This window comes from Trachymyrmex septentrionalis, unplaced genomic scaffold, assembly GCF_001594115.1.
Source record: "Trachymyrmex septentrionalis isolate Tsep2-gDNA-1 unplaced genomic scaffold, Tsep1.0 scaffold127, whole genome shotgun sequence".
Classification (NCBI taxonomy): domain Eukaryota; kingdom Metazoa; phylum Arthropoda; class Insecta; order Hymenoptera; family Formicidae; genus Trachymyrmex; species Trachymyrmex septentrionalis.
The window spans coordinates 888,769-897,065 of NW_017304406.1; positions in this window are offsets into that span (position 1 = coordinate 888,769).

Consider the following 8,297-nt stretch of genomic DNA (forward strand, 5'->3'; position numbering starts at 1 on the left):
TGCGTGAGAGAGAGAGAGAGAGAGAGAGAGAGAGACACATCTATATGCGTAATACAATGTTGCAACAAACAAAATTGAGGTCTAACATCGTGAATCTTAGTCATCGTCAGCAGTAATAGCGAAAAAATAGAGGGGTAACAGTGATGATAATACATTTATCAAATTTGCATTGTGTAATTCGAAACATCGAAATCTTTAGTGCGAGCTCCCTTCATTCACAAAGTTCAAAAAAATTTAATTTTGTTTCGAACAATAAGTGCGTAAACATTTTCCTCAAACAACTCAAAATTAAACGCTAGAAGAAATATTAAATGAGACATTACATACAATCATTGTAGTCTGTGTTTATAAGATAAACGAATTTCGAGAGAGACATTTCCAAATTGCCTCCAGATAAAATCGCTGAATGGCATATATATTTCAACAAATAAGCCTACATAAAAAATTACACGAAGAGAAAGTTTCATGATTATACACAAGAAGAGAAATGTAAAGTATATTTAAAAGATATGTTTCGTGTGAAACTTAAGTACAATAATGTAATGTTACTGTATTATTTCGCCCCCACAATGAATGTCACTGCAAAATTGCATCGCGCTGTGTTTGTGTAAAAAAAATGGCACTTTTACATTTGGACGCATTTCATTCATTAATTATAGGAAAGACACAAACACTATTGCTTGGAGAGTATTACATTATTACCCTGATTACATTATAAATTATTCATTTTGTGAATTATAATTTTTATTTACTTTTTTGTTCGCTTGTTGCATAATTTTTTTATTTGCAGCTTTATTATATCAATCTTCTCATCGCAATCTATCCACAAATCAACCACATACATTTCAACATCCAACTACATTGACACGATCTAGCGCGAAAAATGTCCCGAGAATTTTATTTTTTCACACACGACGGAGAAGAAAGATAGATACAGAGAAAGAAAGAAAGAAAGAGAGAGAGAGAGAGAGAGAGAGAGAGAGAGAGAGAGACAGAGAAAGGTTTCCGATTTTAAAAGATAATAAATATACGCAAGTCTCACGATCGTACGAAGCGTAGATATTCGTTTGCTTCTCACAAGAAGAAAATAAAGGACAGTGAAGTCATTGATGGCATGCGAAATCCACCGCGAAGCGATTGAGGGCTAACGCGTTGCTGAATGTATAACTCATATAGAAAAAAAAATATATATAAAAGCAGTAAAAACTGCACTTCCCTAAGCGATATAAAGAATAAGTAGTTTTATCATAAAGTTATTCTCAACACAGACATATCTCGAGATTGTCCCTATTGGCTTCTTAGTAGAAAGCGATATAAAGTGTATAAATGCGCGTTTAGCATCGTTTTTAAGCGAAGATTTGTTATATAAGGCTGCATCGTGATATATGTTTACGAAGGAAGGAGGGAAAACTAGATAAAGTTACGGAGGAAATAACGAGCGTTGAGCGCCCGGATATTCTCAGAGATCAATATCTTGGAATCGATCGATTTTTTGAGATTGTGATGCGGAAAAGAAATTATCCTTGATAATCCAATAATCTTTAAAGTTTACACGATTAGGATTAGGTTAATAGACGAGAGCGAAAGTGCATAAACGTTCGCACAAATCAAAATTGTAACAAATTGTTTTTTTTTTTATTTTATTTTTTTTTTTAGTGTACATTGGATCCTCCGATAGGCGCTCTCGCTTCAGATATTACCTACGTATTATATCGCGCATGTGGCGACTCGTTCCTATATATAAATGTCCGAGGGCTATATCTTTATAATCGATTAACAGTACGGAAAAGAACAAACTAACGATCTAACTCTCCGTTGCATTTTGGAGTAGCAAAATTCCGCGAGACGCAAAACGCGGTGGTGGTTTTTCGGCTAAAGGCTCAGCTAACGGCAGACGCATTGTCATTCCGCATTATTAAGCAGAAATACGTAATGCAATACTGTAAAAGAGATTTAGCTGGACACGTATCGAAAATATTATTCCGATGAAAAATGCGTGGGTGAAATTTTATGAAAAGTCGTTAATCCTTAACTATTTTCAATTTTTATAGTCGCTCGTATTATTAGTGATGCATAGACATTTATTAACTTTTTGAGGGACTAACAAGAGAGGGAATTTAGAATATTATTTATCTATAATCTATATGCAAACACCAAATTATATAGATAAAATGTAAATATTTTCCTTTTTCTCGCTTTCCAACAATTATTCTTTTTTATTGCCGTATATTGAGAGAAAAATGTTTGGTATTTATAACTATAATTATATGTATATTATTATAATTAATGATTATTACTGCTATAATGATAACAGTAGTTATATGTATTGTATATAGTTGGCAACCTAAAATGATTATAATTATAATTATTATAACTAAAAAAATAGTTGAAATTACCATAAAAATGATATAACCATATTTTTTATGGTTATCCCAAAATATAACTGTAAAATTGTAGTCACTTGGATCATTTTTATGGTAATTTCAACTATTTTTTTAGTTATAATAACTATAATTATAATCATTTTAGGTTACCAACTATATATATTTGTTGCTAGAACTATACACATAGTTACTGTTATTGTCATTATAGCAGTAACAATCATAATTATAATAATATATAATTATAATTACAAATACCAAACATTTTTCTCTCAGTGTAAGAATAAATCATTCAATATGGCTATAAAGAAAGAACAAACATTAATTAATATCAGTAGTTAAAGAAGATTCGAATGAATTATCCACGAGATTATCGTTTGATTATCGTTAATCGTAGGATAATTATATCGAGAGACGGATGTCATTACTCGAATATAAATGCGATTAAATCCGCGAAAAAGCCTTTGTTATCTTCCGTGCGCATAACTCGCAAAAAAAAATGACGATATTCTCTCTGAAATCTCTTAATGATGTAAATTAATTTTCTCTGTTTAATAATTTTACGCTGAGAAATTGGACTGTGCACGAAATTGATTACGAGAATGAAAATAATAGAGAAAGAGAAAGAGAGAGCATGTGAGCGTGCGTTTGCATGTATGAGAAAAAAAAAGGAAAGAATGAAAGTTCTTGTTACATATTAGAAGATGAATGTGAATTTAGTATTATCAATACAAACACACACATACACACGTACCACTACATATAATTAAAATTATCATAAGCTTGCAATTATCTATTTACTAATTGCGGTTAAATATAAAACTACTCATACAATGCGTAAGTATATTATAATAACAAAATGGGAGAAGAAAGGGAAAGAGAAAGAGAGAGAGAGAGAGAGAGAGAGAGAGAGAGAGACAGAGGCGAAATAGTAGGTGGACGGACGTGGTTACAGAGAAAAAGAGAAAGAGGATGTAAAACAAATTACCGGCCATATTAAATTAGGATTTTATATTGTGCGAGTCTGTGAATGTAAGCGGAGGAGAATTAAAATAACTTCGATATGCAAATCTATATTAGCAATTCAAGTAAATTACACAGTACAGTTTCGCGTGTGAGGATATAAAATTTCAGACAAATCTCGAGAAGAAATCTCTGTTTTCTGTTTCGTAAAAGGCAAACTGAGGGGAATCCGCGTGATATTTTCGTAGATCGAACCAGAGCATCAGAGCGATACTTTGCGAATATAGATAGGAGTGCGTTGTATCGGTCCCCGACAAAATATCACAAATAGCTGTGCCGCTAACGTAACACCGTTATAAAAATCTCTTGTACGAAGGAAAGAACAGAAGATTACTCGCTATCTCTCACGTGTCTCCGACTTATTTTTCGATTCGCTTTTGCGCGCTGCGAGACGCCGCGATCTAGCGTGCGAGCGATCCCGTGATCGGTTCTCGTGTACGCGAGATGATTGTTATCCGCCCGAAGAATTTGTTTAATAGCGGTGACGTAGCACGAGCACGAATATCGATTGTATGTCACTGTACAGCCAAATGCGATTTTGAGACTTGCAATTTATTCAGTCGAAGGACAAAGTCGTTCAAAGGATACCTTATTCGCGAGATGATTTATATAGTTAATTCAATCACTCGCACTGCATTGGATTATTATATATTAAAGGCTGCTTTATATAAAATAATTAATACAGTAGCATTATAATCAACCGTGACAATTAAATAATATATGCATATATTTTAATTTTCTAGCTCTTAAACGTCTTTTCGGCACATCTTTCATTTCTTTTTCCATTGCTTATGACTTTCTAATTAAGTTAATGAAGAAGTACATACAGAGATACCGTTGCAGAGATTTCTTAATGTCTTTTGACTGAATAAAATTGTTTACAATACGTTCACTTTTATAAAAGTTACAAGCAATCGAATTAGGTTGGGTAGTGGCGTTCAATAGTGCGGCGTTTAAGAATGAATAAATATACCATTATTTAACTAAATATCATTATTAGTTATCGTGACAATATCATTATTGAGCATTTAAAATATTGATATGCTTTTACATTTAACTTTGCTGATTTCATTGTATAGCAGCTTTTAGTACGCACTATAATCTAGTATAATGCAAGTGATGCTATAAGTTTCGGATCCATCTCTTCACGTCGTGTTCGCGCCGATCTTTTCGCTGGATGACCAAATATTAAAAATAATAATCGTTAAGAATGCCGAATCGGCAATGACAGTAACGAGTGAACCCGATAGCTTGGAGCTCGCGCGCAGATCGTAGGAAGAAATTGTCTCGCCGCAAGAGAAGGCGCGCAGGTCTGCAGGCATTATACAAATTCCCGACGTATCGTATTCGTAAGGCATTATAAGCTAGGTTGAATATAGAAAATTTTTATACAATTTATAAGACAATGCAATTTACGCATGCGACCGATTAATTTATTATTCACGCACGTTTCCTTGTTGGCGTTTTTGTTAATTAAATGTGCACTATATTTTTCTCATTCGGGGCGTGAATCACCGCGGCTGTCCCGCTAACAATGAGTTTCGCGAGTTCCGTCGCGATCGAAAACGTCGCGTCACTGTCGGCGACATGCGACAGTGGTATGCTCGCTCCTCTGAGTTCTAAACATTATTTTCCCTCAAATTAAATATGTTTTACGCATTTAATTATGTTGCAAATAATTCGTGGAACAGAAAATAATGAAAAGATTCCCGCTCCCTTTCTTCAGTCTTACGTATTCAATACATGTAGTATAATGTCGATGCGATCTCTCAAAACTCTTCGGAGTGAAATCGCACTCTTAGAAATCTGACAAATGAATCATTCTTCTTCAACACCGGCTCAATTGTCACTCTTTGTCACTCTCTTTAGAATTAGATTCCACTCGAAAAATTTTAGAGAGATGTATAGGACTCAGAGGGAAATAAGAAAATGGCGACGGAATTGCGCGGGTCGCCGCGACGTGCCTCGTGTCGTCCTCGTATTCCTCGAGGACGCATCTTATCTATTATGTAAGATAGCTCTTGTCCAAGTGAAAAATTCCGCGTGGTTTATTATTATCATGTGTGTGCTTCTCCCTATTATCGCGCATCCATATAATAATATTTATCGTGCGTCTTTCGCGATCTCTCAGCGCGAGCGTCGCGCCTATCGTGTGTGTGTGTATATATCTATCTCTTTGACTGTCACTTTGATTTTTCGTAGCCGTGAGACAAACGACGAGGTCCAATTAGCTTTAGCCAAGGTTTTAATAAAAGCGGAGAAGAATAAAAGCGAATATTCGTGATAATCGAAGTTGAAATTTGAACAACGAGAATGTCTAAGGTCGGTATTCATAATCGATTCTTACTTCAAGACCCCAACAAACAAAGATGGAGTGAAATTTTTTTCTATCCGAATGCGTATTTTAAACAGCGAGTACTTTTTTTGGATTTAATTGGATTCAATTAAATTCAGTTGGATGCAATTTGATTGAAAAACTGCATTTTCTATTCAAAATTTTGAATTGAACAATATTCACAATTGTGTGTTTGTGCACAGTAAAAAAGCTAATATTATTTTTAGATTGAAAGGCATAGAGATATGCTTCATGCAATTCCTATAAATGAATAAAAATGCATTCAGGATTGAAAAGCATTCATTTTGGCATTCGTGAATCAATATTTCTGAAAATATGAATCCATTTCAATCCATTCTCGTTTGCTGGGACCGTCTTAAGTAATGTCTTAAGACGCTGATACAGCCCTCTGATTCGTTCGTGATTTCTTGAGACCGTACTTAAGACGATCTTGAATATAAGATATGATTATGAATACCGGCCTAAGAGACATCCTCTTTCAGACATTCGAGTTGTCCAGAAAGTCACGTTGCGATGCAAGCTGCGAACTAGAAACATCCCCCCAAGACGCTTCTTTTTACGGTATACATCGCGTTACGCTTCTCAGTTGCAAACTGATGCATCACCGATCGCTGCATCGCACTAATCGCCGCATCTCATAAATCAGCACGTATACCTCTTGTCCTCTTGTCATCGCTCGTAGACCACGTAGATCATAATTAGTATGCGGGACTCGAGAGAACGTGCCGGGTTCCATCGATGATCGACGAAGATGGAGTGGCTTTCTCGCAGAACTGCGTGAACGCCTTTCTCGAATCAAAAATTTTTTAATAACGAACGAGTGTCAAATTGATCGTGCATCGCTAGAGCGGCAACGAAATAACGTGCGCAATCGAATAGAACAGAGATTGGAAAGTCGAAATCTCTTGTTGCAAAATTGACATTGGCACAAGGACGATTTAAGTATATCGATCCGAATTTATAATTAAACATTTATACAGGAAGGAGCCGTATTGAAAATATAATTCTCCGACAGTCATCTTAAAAAAGCATTGCAGTTATATTTGAGAAAGAGAAAAACTGCAGTTTCACCACAAAAAAATAAGTAACAGGGAATAACAATTCCTGGATATATATTGATAATTAGTTTTTTTTCAGTAATCGCTTTGCATATTTTATAAAATTCAAAAATTGACGGCTAATTCCTTTCTTCATAATTACGTTGGCGATATAAAAGGGAATGCTTTCTTTTCCCTTCGATATCGTACTGATTTTTCTTTTCATCGTGCAACAGCAAATGCGCCGCGGAACGTAAAAATAATTTTCCAAATCTCCCTCGCATTATGAGTTTCTATCTACAAGTAGTCGCGCGTACGTAGAATGTGCTGAATTTAGTGACGTCCAGACAAACTGACAATAACGGCTGTGAGTGAGCGGTATTCTTTTCAGCAAAAATCTATTGTAGCGTAAACCGCGTTCCGCTCGATTTGCCCGTGTGAATCGGACGATCACCATGTCCGATCGATATCACTATATCCCACACACAAACACAAACACACACACCCACACACCCACACGCACGCACACGCATACACGAACGCACGCACGCATATACATAAAAGTTTTAAAACATACATAGGCACGTATATACATAGCGCATGCACGTATCGATTGATTTTTATACTATATCAGAATTACAATATACTTCTTTTCGGCTTGTACGGTCCAACTCTCTAAACTTCTTGAAGTGAAATCGCACTCCAAAAGAGTTAAAATACTACCACTGTTGAAAAGAAGTGAAAACATTCGCACTCTTGAATAAGAGTGACAGATTTTCACTCATTTCTGAAGTGAGATTTCACACTTTTGAAGTGAGATTTACTAAAAAAAGAAAAGAATAAGAAATTCTTTTCTTTGAAAGTAAATCTCTCTCCAAAAAGGAATAAAAATCTGCTATTCATATTCAAAAAAAAAAAAGGTGCAAATATTTTCACTATTTTTCAACAATGACAGTTTCACTCTACCGAAGTGAGATTCGACTCCAAAAGAAATTTAGATAGAATTATACCGATCCGCTTCGAAATGCGAGATACGTATCGCGTTTCTCTTCTGTAGGTAATTTCCGAAAACTCGACACTTACAGCCTGGAGCCGCATTCTAGTAATCTGTTATAGTAAACCACGTTTCGGGAAAATTCCGAGGGCTCACTTATATTACATCACGAGTACATATTACTCGAACGTCGTACCAGATTCATTCATGCAATTAGCCTGAGAAAGGGAAAAAAAAAAACGTTGAAATTCGATGCACTCGCAGTCAACTATTTTTTTACGAATGATAAAAATTGTTCTTGCGGTTGTATGCCGATATTGATATAATAAGCGATACTAATTCATTATGTATGGATGATTAGATAATTCCCTTCACACGCGAATTACAACGGTAACACGCGTACGGATTGTGACGCGTTGAAACGTCACAAACCGACGAAAGAAATAAATTACATACACACAAATACACACACACACACACACACACACACACACACACACACACAC